This window comes from Lissotriton helveticus, chromosome 6, assembly GCF_964261635.1.
Source record: "Lissotriton helveticus chromosome 6, aLisHel1.1, whole genome shotgun sequence".
Taxonomy (NCBI): domain Eukaryota; kingdom Metazoa; phylum Chordata; class Amphibia; order Caudata; family Salamandridae; genus Lissotriton; species Lissotriton helveticus.
Genome location: NC_136067.1, coordinates 704,574,569 through 704,598,776, shown reverse-complemented (window position 1 = coordinate 704,598,776; position 24,208 = coordinate 704,574,569). Strand labels below are relative to the sequence as shown.

The 24,208-nt window shown below is 43.5% G+C and overlaps 1 long non-coding RNA gene across 1 annotated transcript in view; it reads right to left on the bottom strand.

Moving 5' to 3' along the window:
• LOC144761493 (uncharacterized) overlaps positions 1-24,208 on the bottom strand; it is a 1,162,967-nt gene that overhangs the window by 659,340 nt on the left and 479,419 nt on the right. The window lies entirely within an intron of this gene.

Sequence of the window (24,208 nt, the reverse complement as noted above, 5' to 3'; positions counted from 1 at the left end):
GGCTGCTATGGTTGTCTGCAACTATAACCTGGTGGAATGTATTATGAGGACCTACTCTGCAGACACCAGATGACACTTCACAGTAGTCATACTGGCTCTTATGTCTCTCAGATCCTCCAACCTTTGCCCATTGACAGTGACCCACTACCTATACTTAGAAGTATTGGAATGCAAATGGGCATTTGGCACCTTCTCCATATCCTCTAGGGATACTAAGATAACCTTTACTCTCTCTCCCCCAAGCTAACTGGCACCACCTCCTCCCCAAGCGCCACTCTCACCAACTCAGACTTAGACTGGGACTGGTAACTATTTTTCCCTTGATAATTATTTTGGTTTTTCTGCCCTCTCTTTATTTCTGGTGGGACCCCTGACTCACCTTCTAGTGACCTTCTAGTGATGCCCCCTAGACACCTTTTTTGACACATCTTAAGGCCCACCTCATATGCAGAAATCCACTTGTTTCCTAACCACATAGTAGGGCACCAAACCTTTTGGTATTCAAACTTTCTTGTTCCCTGTAGAAACTGTGAGTTTGCTACCACCATGGTTGCAGGACTCTGCTTGTCTAGCGCTGATGTCCATCTCTCTGAGACTCATTAACCGTTCTCCTCTCTTCTATGCCCAATTTCTTTTCATCCATCTTGAACTTGGCCATTTGCAACTGAAACTCCCGCTCTTCCTTCCTGTCTGCCAGCTTCTTTGGGGACAGGTCTTGTGAAGATACACTGCTTCCTACTTTGGCTGAGAGTTCCAATTCAGTAGAGGAGTCCTACCCCTATCTCTGAGTGCTGCATCTCAGGGATGGCATCCATAACCTGTTCCTGCTCATCCATATCATCCCGCTCATCAGAATCCTCTGTTGCTGTCAGCAACTGTTGGACCTCCGACCATGCCGTCAGAGCTTTCTGAAGCTCCAACCTCTTGGTGACTTTGTTAGTTTGAAGTCCCCTCTCCTTTCAGAACGGTTTGAGCTCAACCACAGTGTAGCTACTCAGGTTGGCCAGCTCAAAATCAATTACTGCAGACATGGTCACAAACAATCCGGTAGAAATGTGAGTAGATTTGTCAAAAGCAAAAGAGCCAATCAAGGAGAACTGAAAAACTGGTATTGGTATCAAATTCTTTAACTGGAATTTTACTGTAACACAAAATCACTGAAATAGTGTACACAAATATGGGAGAGGCACACCATAAGTAATTTATCATCTCTCAATCTGTTAAAGAAGAGAATTAGAATTCCATATATGAGTTCCAAAACGATAATTCAATCCCACAGATACAAGAATACTTCTTTGCAGTCAAAGTGATACTTTGTATTTCTTTGTTCCAATATAAATGACAAACACAGTCGAAATGTGAACGATGAACACAACCAACACGTTTCATCCCAAAGACATTAGGACTTCTCCAGGGCAAATTATTATTTCTCAAAAAGGTATTCTATCCAAAAAGGAATTCTAATTATCTTCTTGGACAGATTGAGAGTTGTTGCATTATGTACGGTGTACCTCTCCCATACATTTATATTTTTGTATATTCATTCTGTGATATTTGTTTTATTTTTAAAGGTTAACCGAGGGAGTATAGCACATGTGTTATGGAACAATTTGGAGTGTGGCAACACACTCCTACACAACCCAAGTCCAAATCTTACAGCAGAACACCTATTATGGAAATTGAGTTACAGGTTGAAGGAGGTGAAACCCAAATTAAACAGCAACCACAATTTCTGTTAGGGTGAGGTCACAACCCAACCCCAGATTAACCTGTTCTTAACCCTCGTGTAGTTTGGCACAAAGCAGTCAGGCTTAACTTAGAAACAATATGTAAAGTATTTATGCAGCACTTCAAACAGTAATAAAGTGAACACACAACACAAGTTTAGAAAAATAGACTGAATGTTGATAAATTATTTGACACCAAAACAACAAAAATCCAATCATTAAAACTGGAGGCATGTAATTTTAAAGATTTAAGTGAAAGCGGCAACTGTGGTTATCTGGCCACTCTGAGTCAGGACAAAGTCACAAGTTCAGGCCGACCGTGATGGAGCACAGGCTGGATACAAGGACCAGGTTAGGCCTGCTGAAGAAAGTAAATTAAGTCCTTGTTGCGGAGCTTTGAGAGATCCTGCGTTGAGATTGCATCGTGCAGTGGCAGTTTCGAGGAGCTGTGAGGCTGCAATGCGAGGTCCTGCGTCATCATCGAGGATGACGTCAATGAGGGACTTGTGATGTGAAACCCTGCATTGCAGATGCATCACGTACTGCTGGTTTGGTAGAATCTGGCCTGCTACGATGCAGAGTCCTGCGTCATTGTCGAGGATATATCACGCAGTGCCTATTCTGAGGAGACTGCGGGCTGCAATGCGAAGTACTGCATCAGCATTGCATCGTGCAGCAGTGATTCTGAAACAGAGCCGTGAGGACATGCACCGTGCTGCGTAGGTTCTGCCCACAGGACCACAGCTCAGCTGGCAAAGCACCTTCAGGGTCACTTTCCAGTGTCTGGGGCTTGGGTGCACCACTTGGAGGGCAAGACTCACAGCAAGTAGAGTCAAGCTGCTGGGTTCAAGTAGGTTGGAGCCGTTTCTGTCTGTCTCTGAGGCTCTGATTAGGAGGCCATCCAACGAGCTACATCAAAGTGAGGTCAAGGCTGGGAGGCACTGGTCCAGTCCTTCTTATTAAGTCAGCAGGGCAGTGGAGCAGCAGGGCAACAGAGTAGGAGTCCTTCTTGCTGAGCAGAAGAGCAGTCCATCTGAGTATTCCACAGGTCCAGAGGTGTACTGAAGAGGTGGGTCTCAGGGTCTATTATTTATACCCAGTGCCCACTTTCAAGTAGGAGAAGGTTCTGGAGGTCTCCATCACAGAGGTGTTTGGAGGGGTGATATCCCTAAACGGGTCCCAGGATGCTTGTTTCCAGACAGGTGGCTGACCTCATGTTAAGCTACAGGAACACAAAAGCTGCAAGAATATCACCTTTATGAAGAGTCCAGATGACCAGTTCCAACAGGTCCTGCCTTGGACCTTGCTGGGGATTTCCCTTGGAGTGAGTGCTGGCCACCAAGTGGTAACCATAATGTCTTGGGGCCTTTGGCTAAATGTCAGAGTTTACTCCTCCTGCCTAACTCTAAAAGCTGAGATTCAGAAACGTTTTCAAGGAATTTTGCTTGGAGACCTGACAGAAGACTAGGACCAACTGACCAAGGTTCATGCCGCTGGGCCAACGATTGAGGTTGCTCCCAACCGGATCTTTTCTACGGTAGCAAATCCATTGCAGTGGGATGTCACTGGAAGGTATCTGGCCTCATGGCCCCTGGTTCGGCTGAAGCTGTAGGAATCCAAGATTGTAAAAAGTAACTAAGTTCAAAGGTAGGAATCTTCATTGGGCAAAGCACCATAAGAATCCAGGCAGTGAGGGACCATCCTCGGGCAAGAACTTTGAATAGTTCCTGCTCAAAGCTTTCCCACCAAAAGTCAACGACTACCTTGTCTGACTGCTATCTGGCCTCATGGAACTCGTTTTGACCGCAACCTGCTGCCTTGCCCTGCTAAGGCTTTTCGACATCCATTTCAGAGTCTAAGCCAGAAGATAAAACTTTCAACATTGCCACAGTCTGGTCATCAGTTTCTTGCAGTTGCTGCTTTGCGCTTTTTAGTGCTAAAACGTAATTCAAACTTTAAAAATTCATATCTTTAGTTCACCTTATTGGATTTTTGTCATTTTGGTGTCTAATTGTTCACTCGAATTTTCCCTTTTCTTTTAAAATTGCTGTAGGATTTCTAATGTGCTGTGTGCTCTACTTTTTAACTGCTTTGGTACTGATAAAGCCTAAGCACATTTCTCCCAAGGTAAGCCTCTCAGCTCTGTGCTACAGCTGGCAAAGGTTATGTTCCGGTTTAAAATATTGATACCTAACTGGTACTAGCACACATAATTGTGACATTATTACTTAGTAAGGATCCACAAGGATCCACAGTACATATGCAAAAAAATGAAATACAATTGAAAAAAAACAGTAAATATAATTGCATAATTCAGTATAGTATCCAAAGAATTTATACAAATTTCACTATTTCATATTCACATTGTGCATCCATAACAATATGTAAAAGTTAGTAAAAGGAACATTTTGACACATGTTGACTGAATTCATCATTCTCATTTAGTCCCTGTTACACCAAGTATAACAGATGTTTTGAATTGCATTCCCTCAGGTTCATTATTGCAGCAATGTCCCCTTCCTGAGGGTTTAGGGTGATATGTCTCCAAAACTAATTATCGGATATCCCCTCTTCTTGATTGTTGTTTTTAAACTGTTTTAATAACGGGGCTCCTGTAGTCTCTCACCATATTCAACTACAATGTAGTAAAATCCCTGTCTTCAACTTTGGGCCATACATGCTAAACCACATGGATAGTTGACCATGTAAATTATGGCATAGTGTTGCAATGAGTATGCACATTCAAAATAAACTTCATGTTGTTATTTTAAAATTCTTTAGTTTCTAATGCCAAGTTGCATGCTTTGCATTGTCCACACTTAAAATGTCCCAGAATGGGGTCCATACTCAATTGTACACATATAGGGGCATATTACCAACCAATAGAGATAATTTTTGTCTCTAACTTGTTTAGAGACAAAAATTATCGCCGCACATCGGCGATTTTTATCGCAGATAAACCTTGCTATTAGCAAGGTTTATCGCAAATGCGATAAAAATCGGCCGCAATGCATGAATATCGCTGAAAAGTCAGCGATATTCATGCATTATCAAGCAAATGCTCTTAGCCATGTTATCCATCTCCCATTGGATAACATGGCTAAGAACTGCTCCTGGGCAGGTGTTAGCTTTTGGAGATATTCGCGCTTAGCGCGAATATCTCCAAAAGTTGGTAATAGGAGATAGCGATATTAGCGACTGTTTCCAGTCGCTAACATCTTGGCACGCCCACTTTGCATGTCATTAGTGATAAATATTACTGACATGCAAAGCGGGGTCCAAGATGGTCACTATCTCCTATTAGCTGTCGCTAACTGGTGTTAGCGACAGCTTGGTAATAGGGAGATAATTTTATCTCCGCTTTCTAAAGCCCTTGATAATATGCCCCACAGTTGGTTGCTCTATGCTGGGCAATAGAGAGCTAAAAACATAGGGGCATATTATCAAGGGATTTATCTCCGCTTTTTTGGCTTTAAAAGCCAAGAAAGCAGAGATGAAATTATCTCCCTATTACCTAGCTGTCACGAACACCAGTTAGCGACAGCTAGTAGGAGATAGCGACCATCTTGGGCCCTGCTTTGCATGTCAGCGATATTTATCACTAATGACATGCAAAGTGGGCGTGCCAAGATGTTAGCGACTGGAAACAGTCGCTAACAACGCTATCTCCTATTACCAACTTTTGGAGATATTCGCACTAAGCGCGAATATCTCCAAAAGCTAACACCTGCCCTGAGCAGTTCTTAGCCATGTTATCCAATGGGAGGTGGATAACATGGCTAAGAGCATTAGCTCGGTAATGCATGAATATCGCTGACTTTACAGCGATATTCATGCATTTCGGCCGATTTTTATCGCTTAGGAGATAAACCTTGATAATAGCAAGGCTCCTAAGCGGTAAAAATCGCCGCAACACGGCGATAAAATCATTGCCGCTAAGCCAACATAGCGATAATTATCGCTAGTTGTTAGTAATATGCACCAAAGTCTTTTACATTCTTATCCCTTTTAAATACAAACAAGGAATTGCTTGATGTCCCAACCTCATCCTGCAGGATGAGGGTGGATGATGTTGGGACTATCGGTTACCAGTTGAGACATCCTGTAGGCTATTCGTTGAAGCCTTTTGTACTTTAATAGCAACCATTGCTAGTTACGCTAGAGCAATTTGATAAGTTGTTATTAACTTATATATACAAACACAGATAGTCATGTAACTAGTCACACACAAGCTGAAATTGCCTTATTTTCACCATGCAGAGTGCTTTCAGGACACTGTCCTTAGGAGGAACCAAATAAATATATTATAACACACCATATTAAATGGATGAAAATACTGTTGGATCATAAGAACAGGCTTACAGCACATCATTACATTGGAATGCAAATTAAGTCTTATTGTTACATGTCCAACTGAATTAATTTGGGGACTTGGTGGCCAAATCTCAATTTTAATCTTTAAATTTGATACTTTTCCTTTGTACATAATCACAGTTTACAAGAGCACCATTGTCAGTGAGCACCCTGTGAGAAATTAATTGTCATAAATTATGGTAACTATTGTAAATAATACATACTCCATGAAATGTAATGATTGAGACGTGTGTGAGAGAGCGCATATCAGAAGTGAAAAATTGTAGGGGTGCATCATATTTACAAGTAGTTAGCACCCGCATATTTAGAGGATTTACTAATTGTGTTCAATGTAATGTAGGGTTGAAGACTAATGTAATTTGTGTCAGAAATGCATGTAGAACTAACGTTAGGAAGTTGAAAATCATGAATGCCGCTTTCATATAGAAATGTCGTTTGATGTGAAGGCTTTCACTAAAATGAGATGTGTTTAAATAGGCTGCCATTGTGTATTTAGATCTGCTTTATTAAAACTCATAGTGTGCCTTTTATATATAATGTAAAAGTTGTAGTATAAGAGAGTATTTTGATTTAAAAGACGGAGGCCTAAAGAACGAGAAGATGGTTCATATTAAGATGTTGGGCCTGTAAATGTGCAGAGGCCTACTTCAATTGGATTTGTGTAGGTGTGATGGAAAATGTCTTGCTTAGCATTAAATTGTGGAAATGTTTTTATAAAAGCTGCTTTTAGTTAAAGTAAATTGTAACATTAAGAAATGTGAGCCGAGTCACATGTATTCTTTTGCAGGTGCCGGACCAAGTAGATAGTAGAGTAGAAGGGCCCATTGTGTGTGAATGTTAGAATGCTAGACCCAGACATGGAGGAGTAGACGAGGAATTCAAGAAAGCAACTTGAAGCGAATAAGAGTCTGGGACCCAAGGACGTCTCAACGGACCAGGATGGAGAGGTGCCATGATGGAAAATTCTTAAACCCAACACCTTCTAGAGGGGCGTACCTGAGGGCGGGTCGCTCGCATTGTGGGGTTTCGTATTAGGGACAGCACCCCGAGGGTGGAGGCAGAGCAGATGGTCTTGGAGGCGAAGGAAGCGGTTGATAGGCAGAGAACTTAGCTAGGATTGAGAAGACTCTAGACCAACAGAGAGAAAGTGAGTGAACTTCTTTGGAAGTCACCACAGCTGACACCTTTATCAGGTTGGGCTATCGTTGAGTAGGGATGTCACCTAGCATAGTGTAGGGACAGATTAACCTGAAATTTTACTTTTAAATGCCTACTAAAACTCAGGTTATAGCAATTCTTGTTAGTCTGATGATTCTCGAATTGATTCTTGTGTTATTCTTGAGCCGTTTGAGACTTTTCCGTAGGATTATGTTTGTATTAGTGCCAGTCTATCTTTTGAACCTCTTGCTGAGGTGCATATATCTGCAGTTGTTTTTGGCTTTGTAATAAACCTTTAAAATTGATTCTTAGTTGGTGGTTCTTTGGGGGATACATGGGGAATCATTGAAATTGATTTGTTAATGGTGGAAAGATTGCCTAAATTCATTCTATGACAGATAAAAAGTTCCAGTCGACCTGTGACGGGATTCTGGAGGAAGTTAAGCAGATTCCAGAAATGAAAATCCCGCCTTTCCAGTTGGTAGCAGAGTAGGATGGTTTATCTTCTGGAGTGAGGGTAATCTAGAGTAGGTTGAGATTTCCCCGAGGCCCATAGAGAACCGATGACGAGAGTCCAGAGAGTTGCGGACGGAGGATGGCGTTCCATGGAAACTGACGGAGAGTGACGGTGCGGCAGAAAGCAGCAGGTCGTAAGAGAGTGAGTATGAAAAGGGTCATGCGTTGCTAGATTGCGGTGTTATGTTGTATTGTGTGTTGTATTGTCTTGCGGAGTTGAGTGCCTGTAGTGTGAAAGAGGAACAGGTTGTGAGCGCGCGCAACCGGAGAAAATCTTAAGCTCAAGGGGAGTTTAAGTGGTTCGGGTGTATCGAAAACCCATAAGTAATTGTCGACCATTGAAAAGGGGGTTATGAGGTACCATTGATCGCCCGCTGGACCGAGATAGGGGGAACGAATGTGTGAGTGAGTGGGTAACGGACGCTGGTCGGAAGTTGCCGTGTGTTTGCAACCTATCAGCTAAGGCGATTGTCCGGTCGATCGTGGACAGACATTTGCCAGTTGGTTGACAATTACAGTTAGACTGTGGCCGTACAGTCAAGGAAGTGGCTGCTTGGTCGGAAAGTGACCATTTCCAGTGTATGAGTGGGACGCATGCGTGACCGGGAGACGAGTGGAGAAAGGAGGGGAACTGCTGCGAAATGGAGGAGAGTGACGTCAGAGGGAGCCGCGCTGGGATAGGGCGGTTAGTGAGGAGCCGCGCTGGGATTGGTGGATCGGCATTGGAAGTGAAAGAGCGCTGTAAACAAAGAAACATTGCCGTTTTTCATCATGAAATGCTTAAAAGTGTTGCGAGATTGTTTTAGAGGTGAAAAGAAGTTAGAACCTCGGGGTGGGGAAGAGGCTCCACCCGAGGATACCCCAGCCTATTATATGGCTACGAATGTTGGGTTGCATACCATATTGTGGCTTGAGAATTGGTGTAAGATGGCTGACGGAAACGAGGAATTGACTTTTACTAAATATGGAACATTTAGACTGGAGGTGCTGTATCAGTTAAAAGCGATTATGACTTCTTTGCGGCCTTTGCCCAGACCGACACAGTTTGAAGCATTAAATGCGTGGATCAGGGCAGCTCATGAAAGGAACAGAGATAGGAGACAAGAAAGGGTGAAAAGATCTGTTAGGGCGGTTCAAGATGCGATATGGGATGCATTAGCCAAGAGGTGGAGAGTGCAGACCATTGAAGGGGACAGGTTGTATCCGTTGTTGCTCAATGCAGGGGACGCGCAGAGAAGGAGCACTGAGGATGAGGACAGTGAGACAGACGACAGCCTGATAGAGAGACTGTTGTCGGAGAGACCACCTCCATATAATCCAGAGATGGGGGGGGGTCAGCACCAGCGGTGAGCAAGGAAGCCTCTGTCATAGACGGTGACATCCCGAGGGAGAGCAGCTTGAGCTCCTTAGGGGACAAGTTTGGCTCGGTAGAGGGAGAAAAGGCACCTCAACCTTCTCCAACAACGAGAGTGGTGGGAAGGTTCACAGTGCAAAAGGTGCAAACCGAAGAGGGTGTCGATTCTCAGAGATTGCCAGACGCTCTTACAGTACCCGTTACCATAGGTCCCATAGTATCAGTATACAATCCAGAACAGACACAGAGTGAGGGTCCGCCACAACCAGAGAGGGAGAGAAGTGTCAGTGAAGGAAGGACTAATGGGGTGGATGGATGGAGCCAATGGCCAAGGCCGGTAGAAAGGAGCACCCCTTTGGCAGCATCTGCAGATTCCTCTGGAGAGCAGGGGGGTTTGAGGGGACCGATGGACTTGAGAGGACCCCGGCCAAGGTCAATTAGAGAATTAAGGCCTAACTTGAGAACTTGGGATACGATTGTTGATATCCAGAGCAACAGGTCGAGGAATGACTTCGACAATGGAACCCAGGAAAATAGAGGGGTGTCTCACTGTGCGCCTAGCGAAGACAGGCAGGAATGGAATCGCGGAAGTGTGGGAAGTAGGGGGGCGTCCCACCACACCTCTAGAGATATAGGACAGGAGTGGGACCAAGAAGGCTGGGAAAACCGAAGGGTTCCCCCATACACACATGAGGAAGACAGACGAGTGAGTCAGGACTGTGGCGGGAGGGACTCTAATGGAAATTCTAGCCAAGGTACATTGAGGGCGGCGATAAAAGCAAGGAGGATTGATGTGTTAAGACTCAAATCAGAAGTGGAGGAAATAGTGGAAGGCACCTTGCCACTCGAAAGAATCGAACTTTATGAGCCAGATGAACTGTTGTTTGTGGCAAAGGACGTTACGCGAAGGGCTAGGACGGCGCATGAGAAATTGTCTGAGTTAGCGAACAAGTATGCGGTGGATTTGACAAAGACTAAAGCATTACAGGGTGGCCATAGGTTGCAATACTCTGACCAAGATCTGGAAGAGAAGAGGTTGATCGGATTAAAAACCCACATCAGGGAACTGGTTGTGGGAATCCGAACATGGAACCAATTGGACAAATGGGAGGAAAGGTGGTCAAAGAAAAAGAGTGTTAGGCGAAGTGCGATTGAGACATCTCTGGGAGGAGGATTGATGAATATGGAGGCGTACCCCTTGCGGGAAGTGGCCCACGGGGGATATGTACATGTACCCTGGAGTAGGGGAGATTTGGATGCCTTTACGAACTCCTTTCCAAAGTTGCGTGAGAGTCCAGTAGAATGGTACAAACAGGTAGAGAGGTTTGTTAAGATCTCAAAGGTACTGTGGATTGATTTGAACACACTGTTTGACATTGTGGTCCCAGGAGACTTGTGGATAGCATGTAAGGTTAGTGTTGAATGGCCCACAGTGGAGCCAGACGGAGATGCTGCCACGAATGGACCCTCGCCCAAGGTAATGATAAAGTACGAGCAGGCGAACACGTGGTTGAAGAGTAAGGTACCACCACAGGACATTGACTGGGTGAAGATAGATCGGACTAGGCAGGAACCTAAGGAGACAGTACACGAGTATTATGAGCGGCTATTGCAGATCTTTAAGCAGTACAGTGGATTGGATGTGATGGATCCAAAAGACATGGGGCAGTTTGTGTCTAAGTTTGTTCTGGGACTGAGGCCTGATATCTGTCTCATGATACAACAACATTTGATTTGTTGGCAGAACAAGCCTCTGGACGAGATCTTAAGGTATGCGAGGTATTGCAGCGACGAGATAGACTCCAAGACAAAGAAGCTTAAGGATAAATTGATGCTGGTCCAGATGCAACCAGGACAGGGTCAGTCAGGAAATGGGACATTAGGGAGAAGACAGGGGGGACAGAAGAGGGACAATGAGGAAGGTCCAAGACCAAGGGTAGATCTGGCGACTCTGAAAAAGACGACCAAGTGTCATCAGTTTCATGAGGTCGGACATTGGAGACGCGAGTGTCCCCACAACCCAGAAAACCAAGTACAGGAGGAAGGAGAGGAGGAAGTACAAGCCCCTCCGGTACAGAAGGTAGCAGTAACAAAGTTTAAGACGGCGAAAGGGGGGACTACAGCCCCTAGGGCTCATGTTCCCCAGCCATCGAAGATCTCGACAGGGAATAAGGTTTACAAGCAGATGCCTTTCATGGTTGAGGGGGACGAGTACTATTACTTTGACCCAGTGACAGGACGGTGCCTGAGTGGGGAGGAGGACTGTACCCTCGGGGCAGTCCTGGAGGTGGACCAGAGGGGACCATTTGTAGAGGCTGATGTGGCTGGACATCCCACCACCTTCTTGGTTGATACTGGGGCTACCCGCTCTACTGTGCGGTCTGCAGTAGTCCCAAATTTACCCCTTTCAGGACAGACCATTCAAGTTGTAGGCGTTGAAAACCAAAGAATGCACACCCACTGACTGAGCCAGTCCCAGTGAAAATCGAAAGGTTCAGGGACAAGCACCAATTTGTAGTGTGTGATTCCAGTCCCGTGTGCCTGTTGGGGAGAGACCTTCTGTGTAAACTCAATTGTACCATCTATTGTACCCCCCGGGGAGTGGAGTTGCAAACAAACGATGATGATGCCGCCTTTAAGGTTGCAAATACGCATGTGCGCATTGAGTTGTATCCTGCTTTAACTGTGGAGGAACTCCCTCTGGATTTGAGGGATACAGTCAGACATGAAGTGTGGGATTTTACAGGAGAGGAGATTGGTCTGATTAAAGGAGTAGAGCCAGTTAAGATTCAAGTGAGACCGGACGCTGAGTTCCCTAGAACACCCCAATACAAGTTGACTCCAGAGACAATTGAAGGAATAAAACCTGTGATCGAATCCATGATTAGACAGGGAATATTGAAGGAAATAATGGGCAGTCCATGCAACTCCCCGATCATGGGCTTACAGAAGCCTAGCGGGAAGTTCAGGATTGTGCAGGATTTACGAAAGGTTAACAACATAGTCGTTCCATGCTGTCCAGTGGTACCAAATCCATCAGTGATATTGTTTCAGATACCGTTCCATGCTGAATGGTTTTCTGTGATTGATCTGTGTCAGGCTTTCTTTTCGATCCCATTGCACGAGGAGAGCCAATTTCTTTTTGCTTTTAAGCTGGAGAATCGCGTTTTAACATGGTGTCGCATCCCTCAAGGGTATACAGAGAGACCATCGATCTTTAATCAGTTGTTGAAGAGGAATCTCGAGGGTCTGGTACTGCCGCAGAACTCCGTTCTGGTGCAGTACATAGACGACCTCCTTGTAGTGTCAGAGAACGAAGATGCTTGCAGGATAGACACCATTGCTTTGTTGAACCATTTGGCAGAGAATGGACACAAGGTGTCCCCCAACAAGTTACAGTACTGTTTGTCAGAAGTGCAGTATCTGGGTCACAGGATAGAGAAGGGAAAGAGGAAGGTGTCACCTGAAAGGATCGAGGCAATCATGAAAATGATGGTGCCTTCGACACAGAGAGAGGTTAGGATGTTCCTGGGGATGGTTGGCTACTGTCGCCAGTGGATTGCAAACTTTTCCCTGAAAGCGAAACCATTGCAGAAACTGACGCACAAGGATGTAAGTGATCCGGTACCATGGGACAAGGAATGTATGATGGCGTTCCTTTCGTTGCGAGAGGACTTGTGTCGTGCTCCAGCTCTGGGAATGCCTGATTACACCAAGCCATTTTCACTGTTCTGCTGTGAGAGGGAAGGATGTGCTTTGGCAGTCTTAGCACAGGACCATGGAGGAGTCCGTAGACCAGTTGCTTATTTTTCGGCTACCTTAGACCCAGTAGCCGCAGAGTTGCCCGGATGTCTCAAATCCGTTGCCACAACCGGTGTCAGCATTGAAAGGTGTGAAAGCATTGTGATGGGTTATCCACTGACGGTACATGTTCCTCATTCAGTAGAATTGTTGATGACCAGGACCAAGACACAGCACTTGACCAACAGCAGGCTCACACGCTACGAGCAGGTTATACTTGCAGCGGAGAATGTGACCCTCAAGAGGTGCTCGGTCTTGAATCCTGCTACCTTGATACCATTACCAAATGCCATAGATGATGATTGGGAAGACCATGATTGTCTTGATGTGACAGAACTGTGCACCAAACCCAGACCGGATATTGCTGATGAGCCACTGGTAGACCCAGATGAAATCTTCTTTGTTGATGGCTCATGTGCAAGGGACAATACTGGTCAGTTGAGAGCAGCTTTTGCTGTCTGTACTATTTCAGGAATAGTCGAAGCGGCTTGCCTGGAAGGAGTACACTCCGCTAAGGTGGCTGAGATAATTGCGTTGACGCGTGCCTGTTTGGCCGCCAACAAGATTCGGATCACCATTTATACCGACAGCCAATATGGGTTTGGTGTGGTTCACGAATTCGGTCAGTTGTGGTGTCAAAGGGGTTACATGACATCATCGGGCTCCCCTATGAGGAATGGAGAATTTATCAGGTTACTGCTGGAGGCTTTGCAGGGCCCGGCAGAGATAGCCGTTGTGAAGTGTACTGCACATAGCAAAAGCAATGACTTCGTGTCCCTGGGAAATCGTTATGCTGATGAAGTTGCACGTTACTGTGCTGAGCAGGGATATTCGTTTACTGAACAAACTGTCGAAGGGGTACAGGAAAGAACTGAGTTCAACATGAGGCTTGAGGTGGCAGATACCTGGGAGGAATTGAAGAGGATGCAGGAGCAGGCGTCAGATTATGAGAAGAGAGTGTGGGAGACAGCTGGCTGTCTCAAAGGAGAATTGGATATGTGGATTTCAGCTGATGGAAGAGCGGTGTTGCCGAATGAATTGGTGAGTCCAATGGCACGACTGATACATGGTCCTGTACATCTAGGGAGAGATGCGATGATGCGTGTGTTCAGGCAAACTTGGTACAATCCAAAATTCAGAGCGGCTGCGGAAGCAGTGTGTTAGAGATGTGTTACATGTCAACAATTGAACGTTGGAAAAAGGACACCAGTCACGATGGGTCACATTGGGAGGTCCGGTGGACCTTTCTATAGGATGCAACTGGACTTCATCGAGATGCCGAGGTGTAATCGCCTTAGGTATGTCTTGGTGATTGTATGTGTGTTTTCCAGGTGGGTTGAGGCATACCCAACTCGTAGGTGCGATACACTCACAGTAGCAAAGATATTGTTGAGGGAACTGGTGCCACGTTTCGGAGTTCCGACCTCTTTGGAATCGGACAGAGGAACACATTTCAATGGCAAAATTGTGAAAATGCTCTGCTCTGCACTGAACATTGACCAGAGACTGCATTGTAGCTACCGCCCAGAGGCTTCTGGCATAGTGGAATAAATGGGACCCTCAAGGCCCGAATGGCGAAAGTGTGCTCGTCTACATCCCTGAAGTGGCCAGACGCACTGCCACTGGTGTTAATGAGCATGCGTAGTACCCCAGACAGGAGGACAGGACTTTCACCTGATGAAGTTTTGATGGGGAGGGCTATGAGGCTACCGTCTATTCCTTCGACCGCCTTGATAAATATCACAGATGATCTGATTCTTGATTATTGCAAAGGACTTTCTGATGTCATCCGTTCTGTGTCCCTTCAGGTACAGGCTGCTGAAATTCCGGCTTCTAGAGACCTTTGTCACGACCTGTGCCCGGGTGACTGGGTTCTGGTGCGGAAACACGTGAGAAAAAGCTGCCTGGATGTGCGCTGGAGAGGACCGTTTCAAGTTATCTTGGTGACGAACACTGCTGTGAAGTGCGGTGGATTGCCAAACTGGGTCCATGCTTCTCACACCCGACGAGTTTCAGCACCCCTGGAAAAAACAGCTCCTCTCGTAGATGAAAATCCGGACGTGGAAGGAAATCCACTAGAGGGGACAAGTCAAGCTGTGGGGGTGTCTGAAGAAGCCGGTAACTCATCTGATCAAGCCGAAGAAAATCACGACAACAGTGACACTGAGTCTGCCTCTGAATGGGAAAGTTGCTGTGAAGGTGATTTGAGCGCAGAGCAAGCTGACAGCAGTGATGAGCTGGGTGTGCAAAGGAGAAGCAGAAGAGTGAGAAGCGCGGAAGCTCATTGGCCTGAGAGACTGAGGCGATTGAATGTGAGACTGACTTCTGAGAGGAATCTTGCCCCTGTATCTGAAGAATCAGATCAGGAAGAGAGGGAGCGAGAGACGGAGCAGAGAGGCCCGAGTAGGTCAAGGAGGGTGAGAGTGCCTTGTCGAAGATACGCCACTCCTGAGTGGATCTACCCTCTGACAAATGCCCGGTGTACTGAGATCAGGGAGGGTGAGGTCAGTGGTGGTGACCAGCACGATCCCTAATGTGAAGTTGGAAGTGATTTTGTTGGTACCTGGACTTGAGATCGAAGGCGTACTGACACTTACCATTCCTAATCCCCCTTACCTAAGCAAGATACGTGATTTAATCCTAGATCAACTGATTTTTCCTACATTTGGTCCAGAAATACCATCTTATGAAGCGGTTGTCCTTCGCATGGAACTGTTGGATTACGTGCTATGTGCAGTTGGAGCAAATATCATTATTGATTATTAAAGACTTTTGTAAATAGCTGTTGAAACTAACCTAGAGCCAAGTGGAAGAAGAAGAAAGTTAGGGACTTTCCACAGAGGACGGAGAAGGGTTAGGGCTGTCTGATGCTGATGCAATTGAAAAACTGAAACGGGGATTTTGCCTTCAGAGGTGGTTCAAAGAGACTCAAATAACCAAGAAAGTGACTTTGGACATTGTCCTGAGACCATGGAGGCTGGAAACCCGACTAGTAGAGCTAAGTACATTGTAGGCACCCTTGTAGGAGGAGTGATTCTCCTTATTTTTGTAGTAGTTATAGTCTCCTATTTAGCACCACAAGAGCAGGCAGTGAAGGTTGAGGGAACACCGACACCTACCACTCCTAGCAAGAAAGAGGTTAAGGTAGGAGCAGAAAAAGCTTTGCTAGCCGAAGAAAGCAGTAGGTTACATGCAGATCTGTCCAAGGGCAATTTTGGGCAGAATGCGTATGCTAAGCTGTTGTATGAATATATTGATGCGATGGATGCAAAAGATTGTTATGTGTGTATGCAATTGCCAGCTTCAGTAGATGAGGGTTTTAGATACCATCACCTTCCATTGACATATGGAATTTCATGTAGTTTGCTGCTTAGCATATTTTATGGGCGAAATCATTTTGAGTATTTCTTTTCGAATTATGATGCTGTGCTTCCAGAAGTCCCTGCTTATAAACACTTGAACAAGTTCGACTATTATAAGTCAGAGGACAGACTTGGATATTTTTTCATTCCAACACAAGAGTTAGACACCACATATGCGCATCAACACAACTTGACATGCTTGCTATCAGAGACAGAGAAAAGGTTCATAGAGCAAGTGGAAGACAGGTACAAAAAGCAGAAGTAGTTGCGAGATTCAGGGCAAGGCAAAGTGGATTGGACGGAAGAGGAGAAGCAGCATAAGTCAAGAGGGTGTTATGGTCCGATAGCTCTAGATGAGGTACAATAGGGGAAGTTGTGCATTCACAGGCCACAGACGTATAATGAAAATGTGTATGTGGGTCATACTACATGTGAGCTTACTTTCACACTGGAGTATTATACGAAAGATTTCTTGAAGAGTGTGGTGCAGGTGATTCCTACTGTGTACTTCGTCTGCGGAAGGAATGTGTACGTGAGATTGCCGGAGAAATGGTATGGAACGTGTTACCTAGGGATCATTTTTCCTAAGATTTACCATACTGAAGATTTTGCCCTCATAGAGGGAGGACTTCAAAGGAGGGTGAAGCGAGGGGAGAGCGCTGGTGCAATGGTTGGAGATGTGTTTGGAGCAGTGATACCCATGCTGGGAGTCATATTGAATGACGTGAAGATAAGGCGGTTGGCAACTGTAGTGGATGAACTGTCGATGAGTACAGCAAAGTCATTAGTGTTGGTTGAGGGTGAGATGTTGTCGATAAGGACGATGGTTTTGCAATACCGTCTTGCCTTAGATGTCCTTCTAGCAAAGGAGGGAGGAGTCTGTAAACCTTTGAAGGTCCAGGAATGTTGCACATATATTCCAGACAATTCTAAGGATCTGGAAAGATATATAAGCAACATTACAGCAATTCATTATGAAATTGAAGATTTGACGCAAGAGAACGTGTGGGAAAAGGTTGGCAAGGGATTTGGAAATGTTGGAAACTGGTTTGCAAATCTGGGAAGGAGTTTCCTTGGGTTTGTACTGAAACCCATCATCATAGTGGTGGCATGTGTGATTGGATTGTGGGTCTTGGTAAGAGTGTACAAGTGGTATAGGTCAACTAGATTGGAGAGATCGATGCGGTTGCAAGACCGAAGAATGGAGAGACTGCAGGACAGTCAATATCGGAGCTTGAGAGCGTTGGAGATGTTCAAGCGAGGGAAGGAGGCGACAAGCTCTGTTTAGCTCAGTTCTTGCCCCTGGGTAAGGGTATGATGGTGGTGATGACACAGGTCATCAAAGGGGGGACCTGAGAGAGCGCATATCAGAAGTGAAAAATTGTAGGGGTGCATCATATTTACAAGTAGTTAGCACCCGCATATTTAGAGGATTTACTAATTGTGTTCGATGTAATGTAGGGTTGAAGACTAATGTAATTGGTGTCAGAAATGCATGTAGAACTAACGTTAGGAGGTTGAAAATCATGAATGCCGCTTTCATATAGAAATGTCGTTTGATGTGAAGGCTTTCACTAAAATGAGATGTGTTTAAATAGGCTGCCATTGTGTATTTAGATCTGCTTTATTAAAACTCATAGTGTGCCTTTTATATATAATGTAAAAGTTGTAGTAGAAGAGAGTATTTTGATTTAAAAGACGGAGGCCTAAAGAACGAGAAGATGGTTCATGTTAAGATGTTGGGCCTGTAAATGTGCAGAGGCCTAGTTCAATTGGATTTGTGTAGGCCTGATGGAAAATGCCTTGCTTAGCATTAAATCGTGGAAATGTTTTTATAAAAGCTGCTTTTAGTTAAAGTAAATTGTAACATTAAGAAATGTGAGCCGAGTCACATGTATTCTTTTGCATGTGCCGGACCAAGTAGATAGTAGAGTAGAAGGGCCCATTGTGTGTGAATGTTAGAATGCTAGACCCAGACATGGAGGAGTAGCCGAGGAATTCAAGAAAGCAACTTGAAGCGAATAAGAGTCTGGGACCCAAGGACGTCTCAACGGACCAGGATGGAGAGGTGCCATGATGGAAAATTCTTAAACCCAACACCTTCTAGAGGGGCGTACCTGAGGGCGGGTCGCTCGCATTGTGCGGTTTCGTATTAGGGACAGCACCCCAAGGGTGGAGGCAGAGCAGATGGTCTTGGAGGCAAAGGAAGCAGTTGATAGGCAGAGAACTTAGCTAGGATTGAGAAGACTCTAGACCAACAGAGAGAAAGTGAGTGAACTTCTTTGGAAGTCACCACAGCTGACACCTTTATCAGGTTGGGCTATCGTTGAGTAGGGATGTCAACTAGCATAGTGTAGGGACAGATTAACCTGAAATTTTACTTTTAAATGCCTACTAAAACTCAGGCTATAGCAATTCTTGTTAGTCTGATGATTCTCGAATTGATTCTTGTGTTATTCTTGAGCCGTTTGAGACTTTTCCGTAGGATTATGTTTGTATTAGTGTCAGTTTATCTTTTGAACCTCTTGCTGAGGTGCATATATCTGCAGTTGTTTTTGGCTTTGGAATAAACCTTTAAAATTGATTCTTAGTTGGTGGTTCTTTGGGGTACAGGGGGAATCATTGAAATTGATTTGTGAATGGTGGAAAGATTGCCTAAATTCATTCTATGACAGATAAAAAGTTCCAGTCGACCTGTGACGGGATTCTGGAGGAAGTTAAGCAGATTCCAGAAATGAAAATCCCGCCTTTCCATGTGTGTTGAATTCAGTCATTTTGACACAACTAGAGAGAATTCCTGGGCATTCATATCAACATAGTCTAGCCGACAGAACCATACATATGCAAATACTGTAGTAAACCAAGGTTCTGAGGAACTTAGTGTAACCCCATTGATTGTTACGGCTTCTAGTTCTAACCAGAGTTAGGTAAATCTTTGCTTAGTGCCAAAGAGAGTAGTGCATACTGTATGTTCATTTATCAATGTCCATCAGCTCTAAGAATCTACGTTAAATCCAGTCCTGTATAACTCAGTTAATAAATTGTAAACCTATTAACGTTTGTTTTTACATTTAGAGTAGGTTTAAAATGTTCAAGCATACTCTAGCTACCAGATTGTCTACTTGGTGGTAATGTTGATTTGTATGTTATTTATTTATGTTTAGAATAGGGATAAAAATGCTTTTATGACAATGCTGTCGAATAAAGTATTGAAACAGATTTGTATACTTAACCTTTTTAGTTTTAACACATACAGTAGACAATAAAAAAATTCTATATGGGAAACTCCTTTCTCCTACATCTGCTTGAAATGTGGTGGTGTTCCCACTGCTGAATCAAAAGTTAATGCAACCTTTTTTTCAGGGGTAACTTCATGAGTGTTTCCAATGGTGGGAATAGTCATGCAAAATGTTTATGGCTAAAAACAATTTTAAAATGTCCATGAATTTTGCATGGACACTCAGGGTACATTATTTTTCCCTCCACTAACCCTAAATTTAAAAAGGGTGGACCATTGGCCATATGGATGGATTACCTGCCTTTGGAAATGCACTTTCTAAATTACACATAGACTGACTCATTATGTCACATATACAATCATAAATCACTTTTTTGTTCACCTAAGATACAGTTAGGTGTACAAAATATTTGTGAATGTGTTTTTTGGAATCTTTTGTGAATGAGCCTCGACATATGCTAATTGAGAAAGAAAAGGGGAACGTGGAAGAGAAGAGAAGTATCAGACTTGAGGCAAGGACCCCTAGGTTTTTAACAACGGAATTCTGGGAGCATCGGGGATTTACCCACCATTTCTACATTAATACAAATCATATCAAAGGGGCATTGAAAACCCCGTTCTGCACTCGGTTTTCGAATCATCTTATGGGGATACAGCATATCAGCATTGTGAGTCCATAGTACAGCTCAACCCATACGATTCTTCAGCATAATAACAACTCTTAATGAAGTGTTTTAGATGCCTGGTAAGTGCTATTCTGGCTTACTTTAAGTGTGTTAAAGTGTCATGAAATCAATTTGCAGTACAACTCATCTAGCAGGCGACACATCCCTTATCCAAGTCTCCTTTACTGCCTTGGATTGTCGGAATACTATACCAAGGTTCTGGTGTGCACCAGTTTAACAAATGGCAGCAAAGAGCACTAACGTATGCAAGAGAGCTACTATGACCAGTCCATCATTTTAGCTATTTGAGAGAATGCAGATTGTGCAACATTTCCTCAGTAGATATGTTTCTTTTTAGACATCTATTGCGTCACCGCCATGAGCCTAGGGTATGGCATCCAATGAAACCTTAATGAGATACTTTAACTATGTTAAGAGTGCCATGACTATCCTTTGTGTAAGATAAACATTTGTGCAGTACTGTAAGGATTCCCCTTTGCCTCTTTAATAGTGTATGCACTATCCATGCAGGTCTGGAAGTAGGTAGGGCGCCTACAATGCTTAAGAGGTAGGACAGTAGGTCACTCATAGGGTCAACATGTAACAATAGTCCCTGGATAGGCATTATTTCTTTGCATTCAAGTGACATTCCCTTCACCTTCCACTCTGAAAGTATTTCTAGATTTTTTGCAGAACTCACTTTGTGTGTGTACAGAAAGGGCAAACCCACACAAATTGTTTGTAAATGCCACAAAACTTCCAAATCTGTGCATGTTACATTTATTTTGATACTATTACACCCCAAAGACGTCATCTTTCTCGGCCCTGTCTTCAAAAGTAGAAACCTGTAAAATGTGAAGTACAGTAACTGCAGTAGTCCGTTCCTCTGCCGGCATACATAAATCACAGAAACTCAACATGTGAACCAGAATTTCTTAACCAATGCTGCCATATGTATTTTTGTCGACCTAAGTTGTAGTTAGGTGCCAAAGAGCATCTGGGGATTGGACCCTTAATATAAATTACATTACCTCTACACCAGTGTACTTCAACGTTCTGCTTTACTTTCCACTTTATCAAAAATTGGGGGAATTCTTTACAAACAAAGAGGTCAATCAGTGGGATTGCAAGTCTATTTTACACACCTGGCCTCAGTATTTCTTATTAGGATTCTTCATTTTTCAAATACTTCTTTTTATGTGATATATGTTGTATCCATGTCTTTAAATTCTCTAAACCTTCTATTTATATTTAATCACTTTGTGTTTTTATAGATAGGAATGCACAACATTTTCCACAATCATAAACGTAGTAATCCCTAATTTATAATAATCCCTCCTTACTTTTTATTGTGCCTTTAAATGCTTCCGTGTCCCTGCCTTTCTAATATCAGTATGTTGGACGCCAACATGGTGTTTAATTAACTGCTTAAATTTAAGATGTTGTTTACTACAATACATTTTTCAAGCTGTGGGGTAACCAGTTAGCTAAATGTAGGAACATGCAATAGATTCTCCTAACTTTTATATTTGCTCAGAGTATAAGTAAGTAAGTAAGTATTATGCTTATAAAGCGCATGAATGCTGAGGCGTCTTGGCGTTGAAGGAGGACACATGTTTGGCACAGGAGAGGAACATCACTTCTGTCTTCCAAATAGCCACGTCTTCAACAACTTCCTGAAGCGAGTTCTGGATGGTTGGTGCCTGATATCGTCAGGTAACTGGTTCTATAGTTTAAACGCACAGTATGTCATGCTCCTGCCCCCCCATCTAGCTCTGTGTACCCTGGGAATCTGGACTAGACCTTTGTTGGCTGATCTAAGGTTACACCGAAGAGTGTACTGTAGAAATAGTTTTTGTAGATCTGCCCCTCTGCCCCCAAACTGGGTTTTATGTACCAGGCACAAAGCTTTAAACTCAATACAATGTTGCACCTGCAGCCAGTAGATTTGATTTTAATGCTGCCAGATATATGGTGGAATTTAGGAATATTCAACATCATTCTGGCTGCAGCATTTTGGATACACTGCAGTTTTGAGAGTTGTTGCTTATTAATGCCCATGAAGTGGGCATTACAATAGTCAATCCTAGAAAGGATCAAGGCAATGACTACTGATGTCCATAATTCAAGAGGAATAAAAGGGAATATTTTTCAGAGGACTTTTAGCTGGAAGAAGCACGCTGATGTTAGCTGGTTAATTTGGCCTTGAAAACCCTGCTGATCGTCCATTAAAATTCCCAAGTTCCTTTTTTATCTTTTTTTTTATTGGTTTTTCCCCATTTAATGGAAGTAATAAGTACATCACATTATACAACACATATAAAGCCATCTGAGAAAAAAAAAGAATAGGAAAGAAGCAGCAGAAACAAGAGTAAAAAAAAGAGCCAATAGGCATATCTCAACATATAATAACCCATATTAATAGAAAAAAAGACGCTATATTCACTACAAAACCCCCCCAAAATAGACTTATACTCAGTTGCACTTTAAATCCAGTGACGGGGCCAGATCTTAGCTTCCATTGCGCTCTTTCTTCTCCCCTTAATCTTATAAATGGCTATTTCCAAGTTATACATTGACAATAATCTTGCCGGCCAACTAAAAAAAGACGGAGGTTCAGGGTTGATCCACTCCTTTGTAATACAACCACACACCGTTGCCACACAAATAAACAAAAAAGACGTTATTGCATTAGATCTTGTATGAGCATTGGTATCTGAATTAAGCCCAATCAGCATCAATTCCCTAATTATACATTCTGTTGATCCCATTATTAATCCCAAAAAACGTTCAATAGACAAAAAAATGCAGCTAATTTTCGGCAAGAAAAAAACATATGGATTGCATCCGCAGCAAACAAACCGCATCTGTTACATTTAGTCCCCGCAGATGTAGCCCATTTGGAGTTCTTTCTTGGAGTTTAATACAAGTCATAATTAGCCTTGTAATGCTGGGTACGCATCCTTCCCGTCATCAGGAATTGATTCGCAAGACTTAAAGAATCTATAATATTAATTTCTTCTTGCCCTAGCTTCAAAGCCCACTTGTGTTGACATGCCTCTACATCATCAGGTAGTACCTTGATCAATAGGAAATAAAATTGACCAATAAGTGTTTTTTTTCGCAATTTTTCAATGTGAGGAATCTTTCTCAATTGATGTTCCACATCAGGGCCTAACGAATTTAAATAGCTACGAATTTGGAGATATTTTAAAAAGTTGTGCTTAGGCACACCGTATTTTGTTTGAAACTCAACAAATGATCGTAGATGGCCATCCTCACATAAGTCTCCTAAGCAAAGAATTCCTTTTGGGCACCATCTGTAAGAGGTTTGATCACGGAAAATCAATGGAAGTAGTCCGGCAGCTGCAAAAGGAGTGTATGCATTGAGATTTGCAACCCCAAGATGTTGCTTAACTAGTCTCCACACAGAATATGCAGCATTAAGAATTTTGAATTTAGTTTTCTTGAAGTAACTGGGTTCTAGGATTTTCACAAGACAACCGTTGGCCTCCTCCCCCAGCCCAAGCTCATCAATTGAAGGACTATGGCACGGCAAGGTCTTTACCCGATCCCCCACTATCAGCGGACTAATAAACTGCAGAGCCGCTGCCCAATAATAAAACATAAAATAGGGGATACCGCAGCCCCCACGATTTTCTGGCAGTACCATCTTTTTGTAGGCCCTTCTCTGATGCGTATAGCCCCACAAACATCTAGAACTAATCCGCTCTAACCTCTTAAAACAAGAAACCGGAAATTCAAGTGGGATTGTTCTGAACATGTAGAGAAATTTTGTCAGTACTAGCATTTTTAAAACATTTGATCTTCCATAAAGGAATAAATGCAGATGATCCAGTCTCTCCAGCGTTGAGTTCACTTTAGTAAGCACTGGATCCATATTTCGCTCTGGGATCTTACTAATTGGTAAGGAGATTTTAATTCCTAAGTAGGTAACTTCAGAGACGGTTGTTATGTTAACAGAAGGTTCATCCCCAATAAGTAAAATCTAG